The sequence below is a fragment of the Felis catus genome, chromosome A1 (assembly GCF_018350175.1).
Source record: "Felis catus isolate Fca126 chromosome A1, F.catus_Fca126_mat1.0, whole genome shotgun sequence".
In the NCBI taxonomy this organism is placed as follows: domain Eukaryota; kingdom Metazoa; phylum Chordata; class Mammalia; order Carnivora; family Felidae; genus Felis; species Felis catus.
In genome coordinates this window covers 182,439,380-182,466,397 of record NC_058368.1, presented here as the reverse complement: position 1 = coordinate 182,466,397, position 27,018 = coordinate 182,439,380, and the positions used below count along the sequence as shown (strand labels likewise).

Below are 27,018 nucleotides of genomic sequence, written 5' to 3'. Positions count from 1 at the left end.
TTAAAACTGCATCTGTCGGTAACTTGCTAAAGAGTTTGATCTCTGATGAGCTAATCAAGGCTTATACTGTCACCCCAATAGGGCACACATGGAGTCATAAAATTGTTTCACCCTGTTATGTGTAAGTTGGAATAAAAAGGTATTAGCACAATGTCAGCACAAATGCTTCTAGAGTTCTTTTCCTTAAAGGAACTGATCTCTTCCTAAGACACAGGACCAAAATGAAGAACAGGACACCTAAACCACCATTATCTATGTACTTTCTTATAGGAAAGTATACACAGACATTTCTCAGGCCTGATGGGTAAGAATAACAGAAGGACATATATGATTTTTAAAAACAGGCACATTGTGGTATACAGTCAGCAGCTTCAAGAAACCAAAGAAATGCTTTAACTGGCCTTTTTGGATACATGACACACATCACTTCTTAAACAGAATAAAGCTCCTATATGCAAGTGCTTTTTATTTTATTTGTTATCACTTCTCAGATGAAATACCAGTGGACTAACTGGGATGCTGGCTAAGCTGGATCCTGAACCATGATCAAAATTAATCATGCAGTCTGGGATTTAGTGACAAGCGTTCGAATGCCACATTGAAAATGGCAGCATCTGCTTAATACCATGAGCCCATCAACATTGATGTATAACAGCACTAAGATAGGAACTGTTTTCGTCTGAAAGTAGAATAAGTATATATGTGATTAAATGATGAAGAAAATGAGTGTTAAAACTGAAGTCGTTTTAGAAATTGTTAAATCGTATTATTGAAATTAAATGGTTTAAGTTGTTGTTCCTGTTTGAAAGAAGAAAGTGAAATTGTCAACTCAACCAATGAGTTTACTGATTATAAATACTTACCTACATTTGGTTCAACTTCTCAAGTATCCATAGAGACACTTAGACGGCAGCCTACTGTGTATGTTATGCAAGATTTGGGTAATTAATAAAAATGAGGTGTTAAACCAGTAACAGGGAAGGAATTTAAACTAACCTTCTGCTCTACCCTTTCATCCTCCAATCTTAAATCAACGTGTAAGTTATATACTTGACAATAAATTAAATGCTTATGCTGCAGACAAATTACACATCAGAAACAAAATAATGCATTTATCTTTTTTTGTAAGCATAAACTTAGTTCAAAATGGAAAATGTGTGCTTTCACTGTACAGTCAGTTCTGCTGTAATGCAACATATACATTTCTAAAAATTACTCTGCTGTGCAAAACCACCCAGTAAAACAGGGAACTTATAGGGGAAATGCGGTTAGGGTACAGCACTCAATAACTTTATTATTGACATCATTTTATAAGTATGATTGTGATTAACATTAAAAAATAGGAACCAGGGGCGCCTGGGTGGTGCAGTCGGTTAAGCGTCCGACTTCAGCTCAGGTCACGATCTCGCGGTCCGTGAGTTCGAGCCCCGCGTCAGGCTCTGGGCTGATGGCTCGGAGCCTGGAGCCTGTTTCCGATTCTGTGTCTCCCTCTCTCTCTGCCCCTCCCCCGTTCATGCTCTGTGTCTCTCTGTCCCAAAAATAAATAAAAAACGTTGAAAAAAAAAATAAAAAAAAAATAGGAACCAAAGAAAATGGTAGCACAGTTTTACATATATTAAATGGTTAAGGAATACATAAAGACTACAAGAAGTGTGATACTTGAAAAAACCTGCTTGTAGAAGTGGTTATCGGAAAACTTCAGTTTATTTGAAAGGAGGGTTATCTCACAAGGAAAGCTATAATGCTATATAGGGATGGGTGCGTCTCACAACACAGGCAATGAGCTATGATAACTGGTAGATGTTTGGGTGTGTATCTTGTGTATTCCAGTGCAACATGGGTCAGCTGGGTGCAGTTTTTCAGTGTTCACCTAGCATGTCACCCAAATGAAATAGCATGTAGGTAAACACAATTCACATTACACTCATTATTACCTAGTATAACAATTGCATTGGGCCAAATTTATGTATTTAAAACAAGAGTTATAGGGGCACCTGAGTGCCCCAGTCAGTTAAGTGTATGACTTCAGCTCAGGTCATGAACTCATAGTTCATGGGTTCGAGCCCTGTGTCAGGCTTTATGCTGTCAGCTCGGAGCTGAATCCTGTTTCAGACTCTGTGTCTCCCTCTCTCTCTGCCCCTCCACAGCTTGTGTTCTCTCTCTCTCTCTCTCTCTCTCTCTCTCTCTCTCTCTCTCTCTCTCAAAAATAAACAAACATTAAATTTTAAAAAATTAAAAAAAATCACAAGCATTATAGCACAGCTGACTCAATTGGAATCTGTGCAAATTTTAGTTATAAAGTATATGCCCATTATGTCATAAACCTGTCATGAAAAAAATTGAATATTCAGAAATACAATATTGAACACAATTTTCCTTATGCTGAACATCTTTACGAGGCAAAGATTTGGGGTATTTTGCGCTTTTGGCTTTCTCAAATCCACTTTAAATCTGTCCTATTTTAAGGATAACAATCTTTGTCAAATCTTTACAAAATTACTTTCTAAAGATTTTTTTTTCGAATTAGAATCTCTTAATCATCAAGGAATAAAGAAAAGAGTTAATTTTAATTAAATACATACTATGGGCCAGGAACAATGCTACAAATTCTAACTGCATCATATCATATGTTGTTCACTTAGAGCCCCCATGTTTGTTTTGTTGGTTTGCTAATATACTCATTTTATAGAACTGGTGACTACAGCATAGAGTGGGTAAGTAATTTCTTGAAGTTCATATAGCAGATAAGTGCAAGGCTAATTACTTTAGTATTCTGATTCAGGTTCTTTAGAACCACTCACTTAGAGGTAATTTTTAAGTTCTTGGCATGGAGATTTGAGAGGAAGGGCCTATAAAATTTCCATTCCGTTGACTGATAAGTTCTTTATAGTAGAGCATTATGCCTATTAACAAATGTATTACCCTTACATCTTTGGTGTGGTTTTAGTTTGCCTTATCAGAGAACTTAGACTGAATGTAGAGATGCTTAATCTTTTCTGTTCCTTTAATTCAAGGGAAAAGATGTCCCTTGGGTCAAGAACCTAATTAACATGGGTGTGGAGTGGGAAGAGCATTGCAAAATATATATTCTCTTCCAGATTGGTAAAGTTGTGGTCAAATATGGAATCTTTACTTGTTACCCATCCTTTAAGAAGCTGATAAAAACTATGAACTCTCTCTTCTGGTAAATGCAATAGACACTTGATTAAAGCCCCTTAAAATAACGTATCCCCCGTTTCCCTCCTTCATGCAACAGTATTATCTTCAAGTGTTGCCTGCTTAAGCACTGAGGGGTGGCAGGAGGGAGGAAAGCAATTGTAGATTTGGCCAGAGGAAAAGTTGGTTCTCTGCCCAGGAAGTTACCTGGCTACTGCTAATTGCCAGCTATGAGGACTTATTTTGCTCTTTTTAAGGCTTCATGTCAGCTGTTATTCTAAGTCTTTCTCCACCCATCAAATATCACTTGGAAGAACACAGCAGGTGCTCTGAGAGTGTTTGTCAGAAAATATAGATGTTTATATATGGTTACCAGATTTTGTAAATAAAAATATAGGACATAGAGTTAAATATGAATTTTAGATACACAACCTTTTAGGTTATAAGTATATTCCAAATATTTCATAGGACATACTTATACTAAATAATTCATTTTTTAAATCTCAAATTCAAATTTAATTGGGGATCCTGTAGTTTATGTGGCATCCCTATGCTTATAAGTAATATATTCCAAGAGGCAGGTGTTCTCAGCAAGGCCCTCAGACAGCCTTGCTTTAAAGATTGCCTTTTTTGATAATCCATGGTCATTTCTTTAAATTAATTGAAAAAAAAAATTAGTAAAATTTTTGCTTCAGCCTCAGCCACTTAGGACTCATAATATCCTATCAAAAGGGTTGTCAGCATCTTAAATTCTTGCCTCATTTTCACAGAGTAGATAAAGGCAGGGCTTTAAGAGCTTTTATTTCCTCTTCTCAAATTGAATATATATTCAAAGATTCTTTATGAGTACCTTTATGGATCCCTATTTATATGGGAAATAAAAGATTCCATATTATTTGACTCGTCTATGTTTCTATCTTATGAGCAGCACAATCATGCTGGTGTTTTCCTGAACAAATACAGAACAAACCCTCAATGTTTGGCACCCAGGACAAGTGAACATTTTCATATCAGCTAAAATGTAACCAAATCTATTGCACCTAAATATCTCTTTTTGAGACATTTCAAACTTGGACTTCCAAAAATATTCACCAAATAATGAATGTCAGAAACCAATTCTTCCTCTATGGCATTTATTCATGTGATAAAGCCCACAAAGCTATCTTTAATTATTACTGTATAGGATATCCCGTTATCTTTAATTATCACCGCCGAATGGTTGAAAAATCAAATACTGCTGGCAATCAAGAGTCATTATACAATAGCATGATTGCATCTGTTCATATTAACAGATAAGCACAGAAAATCAAAACAGTGTCTGATTTAACCACTAAAACTGTCTGAACAAAATATTGTATCTAGCGCTCTTAATATCTTGCGGTGACTTTGATCTGATTAAAATCCAAAGAAACATAACCACAAATGCAAATGTTCTGGTGTTTCTGAAATTAATATTGCTGAATTTCACTGGACTGAATTGCTGGAATCCTAGTGAAGCAGAAGTGATTATAGGCACAGTATAAACTTATGATAGGAGGATATCTAAATCTCTGAGGCCGCAGGTGCAGGATTATAGCAAAACCCCAGTGAAACATTCAGTGTTCTGTCTAAATACCCCAGTACAAAATTAATTAGGCAGTTGATCACATAATAAAGCTATGATGGATGATCTAATGGAAACTAGCATCTCAGAGTCAATAACAAACTTGATTCTCTTATTAGATGCAGCTGATTTTCAGTACTGCCATTTACAAGATTGTGTGCATAATAGAAGATAAAAAAAGATGGGGGTTCTATTTTGAAAATGAGAACTCAGTTACAGTATTTATCTCTGTTGGAAACTATAATATGTAAGCAATGTAGAATTTGTAGATAGACATATCTGCAAGTAATTCTCTAAGATACTTTCCTGAAAAGCACATCAAAGAACAGGGAAATAATGAGACAGGCTCCAGCTGTTGGATTCCTACAGCTTTTGATTTGTGCTCTACTAGAAACTCCAGGTTTTGATCCTGTGTTGATTATTTCCATGGTACTGAAGTTGATTTGTGCATTATTTAAAAACAGACAGTAGGCAGCAAACAAGGAAGAGTTTGCAAACTACATCTTAAAGGACATTTTGTTTCTGTCTTGTCATTTCTAGCATTCCACTTAAGGGCTTTGGTGATGTGCATGGCTACCTGTAGAGGAGCACACATTAAAAATGGAGAAGGTGCAGAACAGAGATAATCAGAGGTTTTAAAATGAGGATATTGCAAATAAAGTGACCATGGCATTCTGGGACTAGGGGATATAAGAATGCCACATGTTCCATGTTGATTTTCAATTTCATAAAACTGTGCAAATGATTCTGAGGGTGAGAACAGCTGCCCATTTTGAAACAAGGAATGTTTACTCGGCATAGAAACCTTGTGGTTAAATATTACTAAAAAGTCAGGGCATCTGAATAGCTCATTTGGTTAAGTGTCTGACTCTTGATTTTGTCTCAGGTCACGATCTCACAGTCCTGAGATCCTGCCCCACATCAGGCTCTGTGCTGGGCATGGAGCCTGCTTGAGATTCTCTTTCTCCTTCTCCCTCTGCCCCTTTCCTGCTGGCGCTCCTTCTCTCTCTTTCTCTCTCTCTCTCTCAAAAAAAAAAATGACTAAAAAGTCAATCAGCACTGGGCATCCCTCTTCCTGACCCATGGCTTCAAATAGCTCTTGCTTAAAAGGCAGCCCACTTTTGAAAGAGTTCATCATTAGTTGTTTCCTCTAACACATGTTATATTTCCTAATTTCAAAACAATGGGAATTTTTGCAAATTTGGTAATAATGGTTTTTTGAAGAACTCTGCCCAAAAGTGTTTTGTGTTCTGAGGGCAACAGAGTAATGTAGGTAAAGGAAGAGCCCATAATTTCTGCTGCTGTTTGAGTTTTGATGATGTTTTTCAGCTGGTGTTTCTTTTCTTTGAATGCAGGATTATATCAGATGAGTTGTTTTTTTTTTTTTTTTCCTGTGGCTGCTCTTGAGAAAAGAAATCCAGCTGCCACGTGACTTCTTGATCTGGTTGTTTGTGAGCTCCTTTCCTCCTTTTTGCTTCTTTCCTTCCTGATCTTGCCACCTTCCATGAGCACAGATATATGAACACATGTATGCAAACAAACAAGCAAACAACAAACAAAAAAAACCCACAGGAAACAATTGGAACAGCTGCTTTGTGGACCAGTGAGGTAAATTATTTAAGGGTTATTTTTTGAGAAGTCCTCACAATTGATCAGCTTATTGATTCAGAAAGATATCAATAATCAACGTACAAATCTGAGAGTCTCTTGGAAGCCACTGTTTGATTTGACATTGACTCACCTTCTTGTCAACCATCACTTCCTCCCTCCTCATTTGGTCCCTCTTGGTTAGAATGTAAATATATAGTACTTACAGACTTCCTTAATTAAATAGAATGTGAGAATTATAATGCACATTTCTATGTTCATAGGTATAAATTGTGAATATTTTTAGTGTCACAGCTTAGGTGAAATAACACAAAAATTAAGAAAGGTTTCTTCCTGTAATATAAAAGCTCTATATGGAGCTAAAAGCACTGAAAAAAATGCAGAGTTTTCAAACAAAATATGGAATGAAAATATTCTGAAACATACAGGGAAAACAGTAAAGTCACGTGGAATTTAGTGGAAAATTATTTGTTCCAAGAACATAGATATAAATGAAGATTAGTAGAGTTTATTCACTTTTTTAAAGATTTTATTTTTTAAGTAATCTCTATATCCAAGACAGGGCTCTTAGAACCTCAAAATCCAGAACTGTATGCTCTCCCAACTGAGTCAGCAGGCACCTGACTGGCTAAGTTGGAGAACATGTGACTCTTGATCTTGGAGTCATGAGTTTGAGCCCCATGTTGGGTGTGGAGGTGACTTTGAAAAAAAGGTTAGTATAGTTTTAAAAGACTTCAAATATATAAGACAAATGAGCTGAGATTAAAACATATGCTAAGCTGCAAAAGAGAAATAAATTTGAAATATTTCCCAAAAAGCAATAAAGAAACTGTGTCTGAACAAGTGAGTCCATATTGATTAATAACTGAAAAGATATCTAGGCAATTTTAAAAAATAATTTAGTTACACAATAAATAGGTTTTTGTTTTTGTTCTTTAAAGGTTATTTATATTTGGGGGGGTGGAGAGAGAGAGAGAGAGAGAGAGAGAGAGAGAGAGAGAGAGAGAGAGAAAGTGAGTGTGGGAGAGGCAAAGGGAGAGGAAGAGAAAGAGAATCCCAAGCAGGTGCCACACCGTCAGCATGGAGCCCAGTTTAGGGTTCAACCTCATGAACGGTGGGATCATGACCTGAGCTGAAATTGAGAGTCAGACACTTAACCAAATTAACCACCCAGGCACCCCCCGACTTTTTTTTAAAGTTTTTTTCAAAGTATTATTTATTTTTGAGAGACAGAGAGACTCAGAGTGTGAGCAGGGAAGGGGCAGAGAGGGAGGGAGACACAGAATTCAAGGCAGGCTCCAGGCTCTGAGCTGTCAGCACAGAGCCTGATGCACGACTCGAACCGATGGAACCCATGAACCGTGAGATCATGACCTTGGCCGAAGTCAGATGCCCAACCAACTGAGCCAACCAGGCGCCCCCCTCCCCGACTCTTTTTTTTAACTAGGCTTCATCCTCAGCATGGAGCCCAACATGGGGCTTGAATTCAAGTCCCTGAGATCAAGACCTGAGCTGAGATCGAATTGGATGCTTAACTGACTGACCCACCCAGGAACTCCATAAATAGGTATTTTTAAAAGGAAAGTGTAAAATACAGAGAAAAGACAAAGAAGAAACAACATACTCTCAAAAGAGAAAAATATGGTAACATACTTCCCTGAGAGTTTTGTATAGTTTGCAAACACAGAGAAATTATTAGTCAGATTGTCTAGGTTACATGGCAGTGACAAATTCCCAAATTTCAAGGGCTGAACAGAACAAAGGTCTGTTTCTAATTCGCATCATATGTCTAATGCAGGTTGGCAGGCCTTCTGCTTCCCAGAGTCACTCTGAGTCCCAGTCTGTTGGAGCCTCCAGTATAGTGTAGCTAAAGTATTTGAAACACATGGCCTACAAGTTTGCTGTGGTTGATTAAGAGAAGGCTCATGCAGGATGTTTATAAGTTCCAGGCATATAAGTGGTTTATATTACTTCTGCCACATGGTCTCAAATTTACTGCAAAATAAATTGACAAATATAGTCTTTCTAAGTGCCCAGGAGAAGTAAAATGAAATAAAGATTTGGAACAATACAGACTTGTTTCTGTCTCCTCCCACACTCCCAGTTTTGGACAAAATTTGAATCATTATGTTTTACAGTTTAGCTTTATTTGAATTAATGAATTATGAATATATGTTTCCAATGTGTGCAGAATATTTCATCATGTAAATATTGTACCCTTTACACAAAGTATTTTTCTACTTTTGTAAATTGAAATTCCACATTAAAAAAAAAGTTTATTTATTTATTTTGAGACAGAGACCACAGGAGAGGGTCAGAGAGAGAGGGAAAGAGAGAATCCCAAGCAGGCTCTGCATTGCCAGTGTGGAGCCCAACACGGGGCTCAAACTCATGAATTGTGAGATCATGACCTGAGCTGAAATCAAGAATCAAATGCTTAACCAACCAAGCCAGCCAGGCGCCCCACCGCATTATTTTTTATGTAAAGTATAGCAGTAAAGTTGGAACTAAGAGTGTGACTTTTCTGTCAGAAAGATATATATTTGAATCTATGACCCCTTTCCTTGCCACCTGTATGACTGGACGAGATTCCTTACATAACTTAGGCAGATCTTCTGTGATCTATTAGAATGTAACAATAATGTCTTTCTCATTTACTACCTTGAGGACATAGTGAGATGATAGGAAGTGCTTAGTTCATATTTCACTATTAAGTGTATAAGCCCAGAATAAATGGCGGTATTGAAAGCATTTTTTTATGATATTGGTGGTGGTTTGTGTTATTGCATAGAGCTCTTGTATGAACACCGTGCATAGTAGTTGAGGCTAAGAAATTTTCTCTAACACAACACATCTGAGGCTTATGTCAAGTTTACCACAATTTAATCCTGAACAAAAGGATCATCTATATTGCCAATGCTACCCAAGTAATTTTTTTTTGATTAGCTCATATTTGGAAGGAACCTGAGTGGTTTTGAAAGTATGGAACAGTACCATAATTGTATATTGTGATCACTGCACACTGTTCTTCCGTAGCTAGCCACTGCTCTGTGAGAGAAGAAAATGTATGTCATCTGGTGCTTTAAAACAAACAACCAAGCTCTGAATTGCAAAGGCACATCTGTATGGATGTTTGTTATAGCAGTATTTATCATTTAAATGACATGAATCCCATCTAAAGAATCATAACTGGTGGTAAATTAAAGTGTGAAACAACATTAAAAGAATATGATACAGGCATGCAAAAGGAAAAGGGTAGCTAATACCTCATCCATTTATATAGAAAGATTTCCACAATATTGTGTTTTATTTTTTGTGCCTCCTGTGTGTGATTCCTCTATTTTTCCTTTACTGCCTTCCTCTGCATAAAGTGAATATTTTCCATGGTAATTCACACATATCCTCACAGTACTAAGTCTTATCAGTTTTTGTTTATATGAACCATTCTAATAGGTATGTAGTGGGTCATATGGTAGTTTTTTTAATTAAATTTTATTATTAAAGTATAGTTGACATATGATGTTATATTAGTTTTAGGTGTACAATATATACAATATATACACTCTGCAGTGCCCACCACAAGTGTAGTTAACATCTGTCACCATGCAGTGTTATATTATGACTATATTCTCTGAGCTGTACTTCTTATCCTCATGACTTATTTATTTTATAACTGGAAGTTTGTACCTCAACCACATTATAGTTTTGCATTTCTGCAATGAAATGATATTTACTATTTCCATATGCCTCTTTGTCATACGTGGTATGTGTGTGTGTGTGTGTGTGTGTGTGTGTGTTATGTGTATCTTTTTGTCTATTTTAGTATTGGGCTATTTGGTTTTTGGCCAGTGAGTATTGAAAACTATATATTCCAGATATAAGTCATTTATCAAAAATATAACTTGCCATATTTTCTTCCAAGATGAAATTTATCTTTACATTCTCTGATCAGTGTCTTTTGAGGAACAGAAATTTTTGTTGTTTGTGAAGTATAATTAATTTTTATATCATTTTTTGCTGTTGATATCATACTTAGGAGACCTTTGCCTAAGCTGCATCCAGAAAAAAAAATTTTAATGTTTATTTATTTATTTTTAGAAAGAGAAAGTGCAAGCAGGGGAGGGGTAAAGAGAAAGAGGGAGACAGAGAATCCCAAGCAGATTCCATGCCATCAGCCCAGAGCCTGATGCAGGACTCAAACTCACGAACAATGAGATAATGACCTGAGCAGAAACCAAGAGTCAGATGCTAAACTGACTGAGACACACAGGTGCCCACAGAAAATTTTCTCTTTAACAAATTTATAGTTTTAGGTTTTACATTTATGTTTATAATACTTTTTGACTTATTTTTTATATATAGTATAAAACATAGATTGTTGGGTGTTTTGTTCTGTACTAAATCTTGAAATCAAAGAATGTTAGCCCTACAATTCTTTTTCTTTTCTTTTTTTAAGTTGTTTTGGTTATTCTAGGTCCTTTGCCTTTCCCAGTGAATTTTGGAATAAGTTGTAAGTTTCTGTGAGAAAATCCTGATGACATTTTGTTTGTTATGTGTTGAATCTATAGGTCAAAAAGGGAATAATTGACATCTTAACAATATTGAATCTTCAAAAGATAAACATAAATATCATTCTCATTATTTAGTTATTCTTTCATTTCTTACAGCAATATAGTTTTTAGTTTTCTGTGTGCAAATCTTTTGTTTCTTTTGTCAGATTTACCCATAAGAATTTCATGTTTTTATGGTAATGCAAATGTATTTTTTATTTCAGTTTATTATTTTTGCTGGTGCATAGCACTGTGGTTTTTTAAAGATATTGATTTTGTATCCTGAAATATTGCCAAAATCACTTGTACATTCTTTAACTTTTTTCTATCCAATTTTCAAATAAATTACCATATCTGAAAATAAAAATTGTTTTTACTTAATTTTTTTTTCTGTTTCATAATTCTGCCTAGAGCTTCTAGTGAAATATTTAATGGAGATGGTGAGATTGGACACCTTTCTCTTGTTACTGATCTTAGGTTGGAAGCATTCAGTCTTCCATCATTACTATTGTATTAACTATGTGTTTTTCATAGAAATACTTTTCCAGGTTGAGGAAATGTCCTGCTATTTCTGATTTAGTAAGAGTTATTATTATTTTTTTAAATTTTTTTAACATTTATTTATTTTTGAGACAGAGAGAGAGAGAGCATGAACAGGGGAGGGTCAGAGAAAGAGGGAGACACAGAATCTGAAACAGGATCCAGACTCTGAGCTGTCAGCACAGAGCCTGATGCAGGGCTCAAACCCACGGACTGCGAGATCATGACCTGAGCCGAAGTCGGACACTTAACCGACTGAGCCTCCTAGGCGCGCCAGTAAGAGTTATTATTAAGAATGGATGTTGGATTTTGTCAAATGCTTTTTCTACATCAAGTGAGATTTTATATATAGTACGGTCCTTTTTATCAGGCTTGTTTTTCTGGAATAAATCCTTGTAAAAATTTTTGGATTTGATATTATAAAATTCTATTAATAATTTTTTCACCTATAATTATTAGTGATATGGGTCTGTAGTTGTCTTTTCTTGTAGTGTCTTTGTTCAGTTTTGATATCAAAGTAATGATGGCTTCATAAAGTGATTTAAAAAAATGTTTATTTAGTTTTGAGATATAGAGAACACAAGCTAGGAGGGGCAAAGAGAGAGAATGAGACATGGAATCTGAAGCAGGCTTCAGTCTCTGAGCTGTCAGCACACAGCCCTATGTGGGGCTCAAACTCGTGAACTGCCAGACAATGACATGAACTGAAGTTGGATGCTTAAACGACTGAGCAACCCGGGTGCCCGGTTTTAAGAGTCTTTACATAGACCACAGCAGTGCTCATCCTTGTGGTAATTATTCTGCACTACTGTGGCAAGATCGTTCTTTTTGCTCTACTCGATTCCCCGTGAATTATGGAAACAGCACTACTCCTAGTCCTGTGTGATGATTCCTTTCAGATGGTTCTTTCTACAGCCTCAAGTAGTTTCCTCTCCTGAATTCACTGATAAGCACTCAGCTGAATACTTGAAAGGAACTCTGTAGATTTCTGGAGTTTTCATTGTGTTGACCTCTGTCTGTTACACTGTCTTGTGAATCCAAGTCACCATCTTGCCTCTCCTAGAATCTTAGCTCTCTATCCAAGTCAGAGAGTCCTCTGAGCATTTACTGGATTCCCACTCCTTCTACTGCATCCCAGAAATTCTCTCAAGTTAATAGGCTTAGGCTTTTGAGGATGTTGGTATCCTCCAAAATTTATGTTAAAATCTTAATGCCCAAATTGATAGTATTAGGAAGTGGGCCTTTGAGAGGTGATTAGGTCATGAGGACAGAGCCTTCATGAATCTGATTAGTGTCTCATACAAGAGGCTCAAGAGAGTTCTCTTGTCCCTTCCGCCATGTGAGAGTATAATGAAAAATCTGCTAAACAGAATAGGGTCTTCACCTGACCATGGCTGACATCCTGATCTTGGACTTTTAGCCTCCAAAACTGTGAAAAATAAATTTCTGTTGTTTATAAACTTCCCAGTCTATAATATTTGGTTAGAGCAGTCTTAAAGGTTAAGACATTAGTCACAAGCCTCACCTCATTTGTTTACCATCTCTCAAGGATTACTCACCTTGATTGCCTGATTTCTAGTGTCTTAAAACTTTTGTTTCCCATATTTTGTCCATTTTTGTTTGTTTCAGTAAAGATTGTTATTCCTTGTTATTCCATCTTGCTCAGAAGTGAAAATTCTATTTATTTGTAATTACATAGTAAACTATGAGGAATTTTTTGTAAAACTTAAAATAGTGTGGATTAATACAGAAGTCTCCCTTTAGTTGTCTGCAATGTCAGTCCCTTTCTCAGATGTAACCACTGTTTTGTGAGTATCTTTCAAGACTATTTTCCATACATTTATACGTATATATCTTCACATAGCATAATATATTTCATGTGTGCATTTTCCAAACAAATGCCACATCTTTCATATAGTTCAGAAACCTACTATTTTCATGCAATGATGTGAGACATTTCCATCCCCATACATAGAAGTCTCGCTCATTCTTTTCAATTTCTTCAGTATTGGTAAAATAGTCTGTTTAATCATTTCTGTATTGATTACGATATTTTTTTTCATTTTTTCTCTACTGAAATGATAGGTGTGTTGAACAGCTCCTCTTTATGCAGTTGTACAAATATTTCTCTAAGACAGATAATACAAATAGAATATCTAAGCTAAGGGTAAGCACCTTTTAAAATTTGATAGTGTCAAGTTGCCCTCTAGAATCCTTCACAACAAAATTGTGTATATGAAAGAACATCTTCCTCATTTGCTTATCAACTATTGTTAATATGTAATATTTTAAAATGTAATCAAATAAGTGTAAACTGGTTTAATATCGTTTTAATTTTATTTTAAGTTCTGTAGTTACTGGGAAGGTCAAACATATTTTTTTGTGTTAACTCTTTATATTTTCTTTACCGTGAACTACATTTTTTAACCCTTTGCCTATTTTTATAAAGATATCTCTTATTGTTTTGTGAATGGTGTGTGTGCGTGTGTGTGTGTGTGTGTCTGAGTCTGTGTATGTGCGCGTTTTTAAAGTTTTATAATCAACAAAATGTATGGTTTTGGAAGGGAAAATATCTGAATCTTTTATTTATATGTATATATTGGTTAATTAATCAATTAATTAAAACCAAGCCATTACCCATTTCCCATCCCAACTCTGCACCTTCCGTCAACCACCGTATCTATGACCTAGGCCAAATCCAGGAAACTGGCTTTCCCTTTGTTCCAGTCACATATAGCCTTCTTCAACGTGTTATCTTTTTAGGATTATTTTTATCTTTTATACTAAACTTTAATAACAGCTTATTTGGTTTTTTTTTTCTGCATGTATATTTTGGATAGAAATTAGATATTTTGGTTAATCTGGAAGTTTGGATCAATGTAAAGGCTGTTTTATGGCCTCTTAGTCTGAATTAGAAGTGTGGTAAGTAAGACCAGCTCAGGAATCCAGATTATATTTTATATTTTTTTTTCTTTGCTAATGGCAGAGTTGTGGCTATAGGCCTGTTTATACAACTTGAATAGAATTATATAGGGATTTATTGTCTGAGGCCCTGTTTCTGAGAATGCAGGTTAGACTGAGTCAATTTATCAAGGAAGAAATACAAATTCTTACTATTTTATTTTAATTGTAACACGCAAAAGTTTACATAGGGTTATCCTCAGCAAGGTTGAACAAATTCATAATATAGGTGAAAACTCTTAACTGGTTAGGTCTGGCTGCTTATATGAACATAAAATAATTTGTGTTAATTTCTTTGACTTGACAAGGTATATATTACATGATTCTTCTAGTGAGTATATTTTTTACTCACTATAACTACTGGCCTTTTCTTGGGGATTTTCCTGGTGAGCTCCTTGAGAGTGGAAGGTTGCTTCATCACTCTTCAAGTCTTTCTTAGCCTTTGGCACAGTGCCTTCCATGTCTCTAGGTAAGCTCTGCTCAGGAAAATGTTGACTGTTAATAAAGAATAATATTAAAGATACTGCTCTTATTGATAATAATGATAATAGTGATAATAATAGCTAGAAGTGAGTTTATGTTACATATTAGGCAGGGGCCTAATGGCTAGTTCACTTCCTTTTAAAAATGAGGTAACTGAGGTCTGTAAAGGTAAGACAGAGGTTGAGCCTAGATTCTGACCCAAGCGTGATGACACAATATGCTGGACTTCACTTGATGCACTATGTACAATTCAAATTCAGTCAATGTGTATAATTTCATAAAGTACTCCTTTGTTTGAAAATCTGTCTCCTCCCACTAGGCCTCATGTTTATTGAGGTCAGGTGTCCATCTTCTTTATTTTTTTCTTCCAGGTTGTAGCACAGTGTTTCTGGCACAGAGGAAGCTCTCCGTAAATGGTATTAAAGTAGTGAATGGGATGAATGTCATGCCCTTCCCCCAGAACCTTCCAGAACAATGTCTAAAATATCTATATCTTGTATGGCTCTCAGAATGTATATTTCTGTGCACAATGAGTACTATATGAATGTTAATTGATGATATGACTGAAGGTAATAATGTATTTTTTCCTCAGAGTCATAAAAGTGGGTAGTTGTATTAGTCAGCCATTACTCATAATAAAAATTCACAAAGCTCAATGATTTAAGATAACCATTTATTCCTGGTTTGTTGTGTGTAGGTAGGCACAGAGTTGACTTTCTCAGCTGCTGTGGGCCCCGGGGTAGTGGTTGAATTCAAACACGTTTCTGTACCTCTCATCTTTCTCGGGCCAGGATGTTTGATGTGGCAGGCTCTTTTTACAAAGATGGCAGGAAGGAGTATAAGCACATCACATGCCTTATTGGCTAAAGCAAGTCATAGTAGAAGTTGTACACTCCATCTCCAGTAGGAATAATTGCAAAGTTCTATGAAAAAGGGCATGGATTTTGGTAAATAATGGAGTCAATTATTCAGTCTATCACATTTGTACTAACCAAGCAAGTGATAGAGAAAAACATTTAGAAACACCAACAGAAAAATTTTGATTAAGCCCTTAAATTAACGTAGTAGAAGTTTGAGGCAAAATCCAAGCCAATTTTTATTTAATCACAGTTTTCTTCTGCCATTCCAACAAATGCAGATAATATTACAGCCATTTCGAGAGTAATCAACTGTCGTATCCCAAACAGAAGATTATAACTTCAGCTGGAAATCGAGCAGCAGGAAAGGTGAAGGCTTAAAAAAATAAATAAATAAAACTCACTTAGACTCAAGTGATACTTTGCAATAAAGAAAGAGGGTATGGACAGGAGGATTAAGAAATTAGCCACACAAACAAAACTGTATCCCAGTAGAAGACTGGGCTTGTCATTAGAGGAAGCACCAGAGAGAATTTGGATATCAGAAAATGAAACATGAAGTAAATGTGACTGGCCTTGAACAGTAAAAACTGAAAGATATTTATAAAAAATAGAAAGGTAGTAAATCTAGAAAATTAAACCAGGGAAAATAAAGATTTCCTTTTCCTTCGTACCAAAAGCATTATCTTGCATATGTTTCTCTTAAAGCTTCTTAAGCTTATGGAATGAGTGATGCAGAACAGTGCAGGAGGAATTATACCAGTGTTTCAGTCTTTGAGAGACTGTTCACATCCAGGCTCTGTACTCCTTGCAGGTACGAGTTCGGTATGCTGCATCCTTCCTTGAGTCTGCCCAAGAGCATCTGTATAGCTGTGTCAATGGCTGGGTCCAAACGAGGATCAGAGAGCAAAGCTGAGACATAAACTTGTACATAAACAAAACACTTCATATTCTACCTGAAGATAAAAGTAATAGGGAAAAATGTCCAATGAAGTAGCTATCCTTGTACAATAGCTGAACATTTCCCTGCAACTTTTCTGTGTTTTTCAAACAATTTTCTTTATTTTCCCTTACATGAAATGACATACACTTGCAATTTCTCACCCCTTGGCCCAAATTGTGGGTCATTTTCTAGTCTCTCAGGCATTTACTGTTTTATATACATATAAATATGTGTACACTTATGTATACACACAGACAGGAGAAAAATATGAACATGATCTTAACAAAATGTACTTTATACCAAGTTTAACAGAAGGAACAATGTGTACGATCTTAAAAATGAATTTTGATAAGTATAAAAACAGGATCAATAACTTTCACAAGAGAAAGAGTTCCTCAGTTTCCCATCCTTGCCCATCAAAGGTAGAGTTGCTGTAAAATAGAATTAGATTTATCAAAATATGGTGAATGTAAGACCATAGTATCCCATCACTTTCCTTACTTCTCAGGGCAAGAATACATTAAATCTGTTCTTGTACTCCTAGTGGAAAAGCAGATACAAATTTAAGGGCTAGAATTCATAGGATCATTTTTTTTAAAAGTTGTGAAAAATACACACATACATACATACCTACATACATAAAGAGGCACCTGAGTGGCTCAGTCACTTAAGTGTCCAACTCTTGGTTTCAGCTCAGGTCGTGATTTCACAGCTTCCTGGGTTCAAGCCCCTCATCAGGCTCTATGCTGGCAGTGTGGGGCCTGCTTGAGATTTTCTCTCTCCTCTCTCTCTGCCCCTCCCCCACTCACACTGTCTCTGTCTCTCTTAAAATAAAAAAAAAAAACTTAAAAAAATAAATAATAAAAAGCTATCATATTTGTTTCTGAAAAATCTGATTATGATTGTAGAAATCCAAGGCATACTAGGAAGCAGAATGAGTCTTCTGACTTGACTGCTTTTCCATTATTATGTAGAAATAATTCACACACTTCCTGTCTCTGTTTCTCTTTGCATACATAAACCATGGGAATTTTAGCATATTGGGATATACCTAATGTAGACTGGTCCATGAGCTAAAAAGCTCAATTGGAAATTACTACCACCTGCCCAAATCATTCACATGACATAGGGAAGATGTTTGGCCTTGACCTTATGAAATGGATACTGCCTTTCATATCCTACTTTCATGCATGCATCTACTTATTCTTTCAAATCTGTGCTTATTTAGTGAGTATTTTACAGGCCAGATGTTCGGATACATACCAAAGATTAGGAGATTGATGGGGCAAGGTCACAACTGTTGAGAAACTCATAGTCTAAAGAAGATACCTGTATAAACAAGTATTAAATGATGAAAAAATATCAAAACAAAGTAACAGACCACTATGGAAGCTGGAAGAAAGCAATCAGCTTTGTCACTAATAGTCCAGAAAGGCTCCACAGAGCAGGTGTACTTGTGCTGGATCTTGCAGTATAAGCAGAAGTCTGCTTCCTACAGAGAAAAATGGAAGATGTACCAAGGAAAAAGGACCTTTGCAAATTCACTGAAACATTCCCCACATGATGCCTGCTGATGGTAACCTGTAATTGAGATATGACTTAAAACACAGTCATGGGGAGTTTAGTAGAAACTGTCTCCTCCTATCTGTACCCTAAATAAGGCTATGAAATAAGTCAAGTAGAATAGAACAGAACCTGAACTGGATATAAAAAAATTTCCCTACTAATAAACCTTTCTTTCAGAAAAGTGGTCATTCTTATCTTGGTTGAGTTCATTGTGTAATAATGTTTATAAAATTTGTTACAATTGACACACGTAATGATATCTTGAAGCATGTGTAAGTAGGTGGTATTTGCAGATTTGCCAATTTTGCTTTGAACTGTATCTCGTGTCATTGTATAGTTTGTGGATTAGGGAGGGAAATGGAAAGGAACACACTCTTTCTTGCTCTTAAACAAGGCATTTATTTCATTGGAGATATTGTTTATGGGAGCTTCCTAAGTAGTCTTCAAGAACTCATTTATATTCCAATTGAGAATTCAAGTTCTCATTTATAGTAGAAGATCCCCTTAAAATTCTCCGTATTCTCTGTCATATTGTTATGTTTCCACTAAAAAAAGAAGTAGAGGGTTATAGCCATGATTTTGTCTGTTATCTTGTCCAGTTCCTAGGAGAAGGATGAGAATTGCCTGTGTGTCTCCCTTCTTCACCTACTGGCGCTTATTGTCTTGGTTGGCCAAAGAAGAAAGTTATTAGGCTATATATTTTTAAAGGGCAAGAAGAAATGACCCTGGACTTTATTGGGCCTTTTTTGCTAGTTAATTTTACCTTCCTGATTAAATACTGTCCTCTTACCTAGATTTACAATAAGCACATTTCCTTCTTTTTAATCTTATCTTCCTATACCTGTATATTGTATTTACCCAGTATTTAAAATTTCCCTTGTCATTTTAATGTGTAACATTTGCCCGGTTAAATTGTGAAAACTCTTTTTTAGCCAGAGTTCCAGACCTGGCCTTACCTGGTCAACTCTGTCTCTTTGACACTTGGGACCAAGCAGGTCAATTCAAGAGCACTGAAACTTCGACTGTCTACCATTTCTTCACAGTCTTAATTGGATATCTTAATTCACAGTCAGACGTGATTCCACTAATAACCAGCTATATGACCTTGATCAAGATCATCATGGCAGGAGTCCATTATGGAAGTCTACTGTTTACATCTTGCCATCTAATCAATCCTTATCCCCCACAACCCTTACCTTTCTTACCTTCGCCCCGAGAGATATTGCTTTTCTTGTGTGGACCTCTAAAACACAGCGTAGTTCATTCTGATAGTCTTCACACAAAATTTAGCCCTCCAGCCTCAAAATCAACCTCTTTTTCCCTGTCTCTCTTGTTCTTTCTGCCTCCCTCCATCCATCTGTTTCTATTTTATTTTTTACACACATAGAATTTTAAATTATGGTGTTTGTTCATATTTAATAATTTACTATGTACACATCCAAATTTGGGTTTCTATTTTCTTGAGAAATTTTTCTAAAAGAGTTTTGTTTATACAAGTTTGATACAGTTCCTACTACTCTTTTCTCCTAACACCTAGATGCTATTTTTCAGCTTACTTATGCTATTGTTTTCTCTTATGTTTGTCCATCTTCATTCACTCTGCTGCCTGCTCGATCTCTGAAGAGATTTGTGTTTATGACCCCTGGCATAGATTTATTTATAGCCACAAGCAAGATAGGATTTATTTCTAGAAAATTGAGGGCAAATAGTTAAGTAATCTTCCCAAAGTCATGTTACTCAAAGCCCAGTCTTTTAATTCAATTCAGTATCTTTCTCTTACACAGTGTTTCCCATTCTTGAGTGTGTCTCAGAGATACCTGGAGATCTTGGTAAACAGATAGTTAGCCCCTACCCCAGAGTTGTTTGTTTGTCTGTTTTCTATTTACCAGGTCTGGATTGGGGCCAACAAATTTGTATTTCTAGCAAGTACCTAGTTGATGCTGGTGGGGGACCACACCTTGAGAACCATTATGCTTTGCCATTATCTTTTTTAATATCTTTCCCAAGTCCTTTCAGCTTACCTTTAAAATGAGATGAAGAGTATTTACTCTGTCTTCCTCTCAAGTCTCAAGATTGCTGTTTCAAATCATCTGCAACGACAACAACAATAACAAAATACAGCTACAAAATAAATATAAACCTTGTCTCCTTCACTAGCGCATAAGCTCCATGAAAGCTGGAGCAATCTTGTTCATTTCACTATCTCTAGTTTTTTGATAAATAGTACTTTATAATTTTTTGAATAAATTAGTAAATAAAAGGTAAAACCCAGGGCCTGATTAAAATTAAACAAACACAAAGAAAGATAGAAGTAGAGACCTGGTCCCTAGCAATCAATGACTATTTAAATTCAAGAAAATAATTCCTAAGGAATATCTATGCTTCTCTGATTTATTTGGTAGCTTAGTCATGCTTGTGTTAAGAATGCAAAAGGAAGTAGTGTATCATTTGCTGATAGCGCTTGTTGTAATAGTTTCTCTTCTGGGTAGTAAGAGTTTCTACATAAACATTCAAAGGATTGTAATCACTATCCAGAGACCGAATCCTCTGCCCTGACAGTTGGAAAATGACTCTACGCACTGACAGCCCCACAGGATGGGAAACGCAATAGCTCTGCTACTACTGTGTAATGTTGCTAAGCTTAATTGACTGCACCCATAAGTAGTGGGAGAAAGTGAGAGTGTGTAATCTATACTACTCTTAAATTATCATGTGGTACCAACTTGTAGGCTTCCTGGAGAATCTCTTGGAGGGTAAGCCATGAGGTATTTGGATTTTAGATTTCCCTGTCCATTCTCAGTTTTACTCACTTGTTCTTTTTTTTTTTTTCTTAAGTCTCATGCTGTTACTTTCTCAAACGTACTTTGCTTTTGCTTTCTTTTCTTTTGTATCTTTCCACAGAGCCACTCTTATTCCTCTTTTCTCACCTCTCCTTCTTACTGAATACTCTGATCAGCATTCAAACATGAATAATTAAGACACCACTCCTATCTTTTCATTCCTCTCCAGATACTGTTTGTTCTAATCTGCCATGAAGCTTTTAAAAAAGGTTGTCTATAAAGGCTGTCACACTTTTACTGTCATAATTACCTTACTACTCTTGTCTTATTTTATACCCATGACTCACAAACAGCCTTGCTAAGGACATCAATAATATCCATGTTCGAAATCGAAAGAACACTTCTCAGTCCCCACCTTACTTAACCACTCACTACATTTCACACAATTGATGTGCTTCCTTCTTGAAGGTTCTTTTCTTTGGGCTTCCATATCACTGACATTCTGTGGCTTTGTGCCTTCCTCCCTGAACACTCCTTTTCAGTCTCCTTTACAAGGTACTGTCTTTGTCTCATTCCTAAACATTAAAGTTCTACTCTTCTTCCTCTACTGTCTTTCCCTGAGTGATCTTACATACACATGATTCAAATGCTAATATTCACTACTTCCTATCATGCATCCATGCCCTTCATCTAACAGATAGGTTTATGGATTCATTGTCTTCTGGGGAACTCTACTTGAATAGCTCTCAGGTATCTCTAACTTGAAATGTCCAAAATTCTACTCCTGAATTCTCACCTTCTCACTTCAACACCTGATGTTTTCTCTCTCTCGTCTGCTATAACTGACCCACAAATTCATGCCAACATCTATCTCCACCCTATCCATGCATCCTCAGCTACACTGTTCATTCTCTTGTCTGATTCATCATCGTTGTCGTCTCTGAAACTTTACCCCTTTTAGTCATCTTCCTGAAATGCTGTTCTCCCCACTCTTTATTACAGAGAATTCCTATTTATCTGCAGGTCTTTTTTTTTTTTAAGTTTATTTATTTGAGAGAGACAGAGAGAGAGAAAGAGAGAGACACAGAGAGAGAAAGAGATAGCATGAGTGGGGGAGGGGCACAGAGAGGGACAGAGAGAATCCCAAGCAGGCTCCTCACTGTCAGGACAGGGCTCAACTTGGGGCTCTAACTCACAAACAGAAAGATCATGACCTGAGCCAAAACCGAGAGTCAGACACTTAACAGACTGAGACACCCAGGTGCCCCTGATTTACCACTCTTAATTTAAATATTCTTTGCTCAGAGACCTTCCCAGACCCCTCAATCCCACTGGTATGCTCTCAGAGCATTTATGCAATTCTTTGTAGCAGTTACCTTGAGTCATAATTCTGCTTTTATATGAATGTTATTTCATGTTATCTCCTTAATATACTGTAAGCCTTATGAGTGCAGTATCCTTGATAGTGTTCCTTTCTTTTTAATTAATTTATTTATTTATTTTTATTTTTTTTTAATTTTTTTTTCAACGTTTATTTATTTTTGGGACAGAGAGAGACAGAGCATGAACGAGGGAGGGGCAGAGAGAGAGGGAGACACAGAATCAGAAACAGGCTCCAGGCTCTGAGCCATCAGCCCAGAGCCTGACGCGGGGCTCGAACTCACGGACCGCGAGATCGTGACCTGGCTGAAGTCGGATGCTTAACCGACTGTGCCACCCAGGCGCCCCAATTCCTTTCTTTTTTAAATGATTATATCACCAGGGTGTAGCTCAGAGCCTAATACATATTAGGCCCTTAGTAAATATCTGTTGAATAAAAGGTATTCCTTACAAGTTTTCTTCTTACTAGATATTTTTTTCTAGTTTCCATCTCCTTTTGCTACTTCTCTCAGATTGATTCCTAACTCTGTCCTTTTGTCTCTTTATCCTTTCCTTTATTTTTTACTTCTCTTCATTCCTTCATGGAAAACATGGACTTGCCAGTTAAAACTAAAAATCCCTACCTACTTATAAAGTTTATTCTTATTTAAGAGTGAGACAACTAGTTTAATTCAGATAAAGAAACATATACCCAATAGCAGATTTTCATTTCCTTTATCTCTCTCTCTCTCTCTCTCTCTCTCTCTCTCTCTCTCTCTCTCTGTCACTCAGTCTCAAATTTGGCTTTGTAACCTAGACATTTTGGAAGAGACATAGTGTGTGGATGAGCAAGATAAATGATTCTGTCTTAAAATACCCAGGACTAACTCTCTATATTGATTCATTCAATCTTTCCTTTATTCATTCATTTAATCATTTATTCATTTAACTAACTTATTGTGTATTTTGGACTTTTATAGTCTGAACCTCAGATCCCCCATTTACTTGCTGAGTTGCTGTGACAAATTAACCATTTCTCAGTTTCTTTATCTCCTGAAATGGGTAAAAACAGTAACTAATTTATATAATGAGTTATTACATGCAGAAGTGACTAACACATAATAAACTCCATACAATTATTAGCTAGCATTATTTTAAACATCATCATTAATTAATCATTAATTTTTTTGGATATTGTATTACATAATGTTGAACAAAATACAGTGTATGTCTTCACATAGTTTACATTCAAGTACAGGGAAAACTGTGACTAAATTTGGCCCACTCACCAGTTTTGTACATCATGTTTTATTGGAGACGTGCCTGGGTGGCTCAACAGGTTGAGGGTCTGTCTCTTGATTACAGCTCTGGTCATGGTCTCACCATTTGTGAGATCAAGCCCCATGTAGGGCTCTGTGCTGACAGCATGAGCCTGCTTGGGATTCTCTCTCTCTTCCTCTTTCTCTCTCCCTTCCCTGCTGGTGTGCACACACATTCTCTCTCTCAAAAATAAATACATAAGCATTAATAAAGTTTTATTGGAATATAGCTAGCTCATTTCTTTATAATTTGTCTAAAGTTGCTTCATGCTGCAACAGCGACACTGAATAGTTGTTAAAGAGATCATATGCCCTAGAAAGCAGAATATATTTACTGTTATACTCTTCAAGGCAAGTTTGCTGACCCCTGTTCTGTTAGAGGTAGACATACTATCTATTTATTCAGGCGATAGCCTAGGTTATAGGAAATCCATTGGAATCAGGGAAACCTGGATTAGTATTCCAATTTTCCCATTCTACCACTGTCTTGCGTGGTTTTAGCATGCCACTTATCTTTCCTGTGCATCACTTTCCTTGATTCCAAAATGGGCCCAATGCCTATCCTGATGTGTTCTTACAGGGTTAAATAATAAAATGTATATACATGTTTGCAATTGTTGGTGCTCCATAAAAACTTGTTATGCTTTCCTTTTGGAGAATAAAGATATTATCTTATATTGGTATTATACATATTAACACTTATTACAACTTTACAACTACATAAAACCATTTTATATCAGGAGTCAAAATAATCATAGTCTGTAATAAAATAAAGTCCAGTAGGAGAAAAATAGATTTTAATTGCAGTAAATCCAAATAAAGGACATGTTAAACTCCACTTTCCATTTTAGTGCTTTTTCTATCTTAACCATCTTCATCTTGGTTTAAATTTGTCATATTTAAGTTATAGGTTTAAACCTTTTAGATGCTAATGATTGTTCTTTGCTAATTAGGTTTCCAAGGTGCTTCTAGTGCAAAAACCAACTGAAAATACTATGTAAATGAAATTACTGAGAAAGTGGAATAATCTTGTCTGTGAGAGGGAAATAATTTGTTTTTTTTTAAGGTGCCTTTTTAATAATAGCTTAAAACAATAAATCTATGAAGGTTTGTTTTTTCACAGTAGTTAACCAGTCAGTAACATTGTCTACAAAATTCCAATTTAAAAAATGACCTTTTAAAGATGGCATATGAAATTAAATTTTAATGAGTGATAATAAATGGTGGTACTTTTCACAGGAGGAAACACAATGCTTGCCTGGAGCCCTTGCTACATGTCATCCACTTTAGTGCTCTGTTATTGTATCTTCCCTTTCATTATTTTCAAGGGAAGATGACGGGACAGCACACTTTGAAGAACCGAAAACAGTTTTAATATTGTGCTTACCAAAGGCGATCTTCGTCACTGGCTAATTAGGCAGATGGCTCTCCATTGCTTCAGTGATGATTCTTTTGTAGAATGCTGTTCCGTCCCTCCACAATGACAGTATAAGGTGTTTAAGCATTTCTGTGATTATGTGGCCTGATTGAAAAATAAATCTTCATGATTGGGCTACAAAAAAAAAGTGTTTCACTTTACCAGATGGGGACTCCACTACAGTTCTGTAGCAAACACAGAAAGATCTTCACAATTGACTTGAATCTAGGAAGAGAAAAGCTTAAGGACAAGAGGGTCCCTGCAAAAGGCTTGATGGCTTTCTTAACAAAATAGGAACAATCACCAACGCTTCATAGGCCAATATAAGCAGTCTTTTATTAATCCTCTGGGCCACTTGAGTTCATCGTGCCATTTACTCAATGAGAACAATTTATCATTAATGGGCAATAATCATGGCAAACATAATTATTAATTTATTGTTTCTAGCTTAAATTTTAAAATATTGTGAAGCTTTCTGCTTTTTATGATGATGCTTTCTCTACCCTTTTTGCCCTGAGGATCCTATTAGCAGAGAGCTGAGCAATTCGGTTTCATCCCCAATAAATTATGCCTTCATTCTTAAAATACAAGTACTGAAGGACTGTAAAGATTAGAAATCTGTTTGAAGCTCCCATCACTTGAAGTTTTTTCCTTGATGTATAGAGCTTCTGGTGTTAATGTAAAACAACACATCTTTCTTAAAGTTCAGAGCCAAGTCACCTTAAAAGAACCCTGGCCAGAGTGGTGGGGGAAGTACAAAATGAAATCCATTACCATGGAGGGTAGAGATGTTCGGTTCCTCAGAGCCTGTCTCTAAGATGGCCTGCTGGTGTATTACAGAGTGAGGAGGTGACTATGCTTGTCACCCACCATTTCAAAATGATTGGAAAACTGAAATTCCCAAGAAACAGGAGGTGAATTCTCACTTTCCTCAATGAGGATCTGGACTGTTGGCACCACTCAGGTAACAGGCTGCTGTAAATGAAAACCTTAAAAAAATAAAATATTTTGTGTAAATGCATTTTCGTCCTAGGTATAGTTGTTGGTGTGGGTTTCATTACTTTTCCCTGTCACCATATGATAGAAGGACGTGGTTGTGCCAACTTATTATACTATTTTATTGCCAGTTGTGCCCAATGGCTCAAGAGCTAGTGTGTCTATGCCAGCCATAACTTGGTATTCCAACAACAGTGGGGACCCATGGGGGTGCTCAACTTTGGCTTAAATAAAATAGAAATTAGAAAAAGAGGTGACTCTCCAGTTTTTAACAAATGTTGATCTTTACTTGTTTCTCAGGCTTATATCAAACTGCACTAGGTAGCAATCCTTTTTTCTGCTTAATTTTGATATTTAAAATTAATACAAGCCATTTATCAAATATAAAAGCTTAAATTTTGAAAATTAACTTTTCATGATCTGAGCATTTATGCATTATTTCTCTTTCGTATCCACCTCATCCCTTAATTTTGAAAAGTGAAAATATATAGTTAACGTGTGAAATTCTCATAATCTCATTTTTCTTAATGCATATTGAATTTGACTGCCTGATTGTTTCTTCTAAATTAATGCAGACATATTCAGAGATGAGATAATTACAAAACTAAGCGTAAATGGGAGAGGAGTGTTGACCTAAGTAAATAACAGGAAAGGGACAAATTGTTCATGTATTCTCTTTCCAATGTAGTTAAAGAATTTTTTTTTTAATTCCAAAGTGAAGTGTAGATCAGAGAGCTACATTTTACTAAAAAGTTTAAAGACAGATGAATTCTGAAAGAAAAAGGGAGCAATCTGGGTTTCCTGAACAGATGTGTACTGATGTACTTTGGCTTATAACAAGTAAAGTGGATAGTTAATGATAGAAAATGTTAAAACAATT

The 27,018-nt window shown here is 36.0% G+C and overlaps 1 protein-coding gene and 1 long non-coding RNA gene across 5 annotated transcripts in view; one reads left to right on the top strand and one right to left on the bottom strand.

The window, feature by feature from the left end:
- TENM2 (teneurin transmembrane protein 2) overlaps positions 1-27,018 on the top strand; it is a 2,391,334-nt gene that overhangs the window by 440,403 nt on the left and 1,923,913 nt on the right. The window lies entirely within an intron of this gene.
- LOC109503245 lies at positions 15,584-25,780 on the bottom strand. 2 transcript variants are annotated; one of them, XR_006587169.1, is made up of 5 exons: positions 25,113-25,780; positions 23,696-23,908; positions 20,289-20,357; positions 16,433-16,714; positions 15,584-15,824 (listed from the first exon to the last, which is right to left on the bottom strand). It is a non-coding gene; the product is annotated as an uncharacterized LOC109503245 (long non-coding RNA). The 2 variants fall into 2 exon arrangements; XR_006587170.1 differs by having other exon boundaries at positions 16,519-16,714.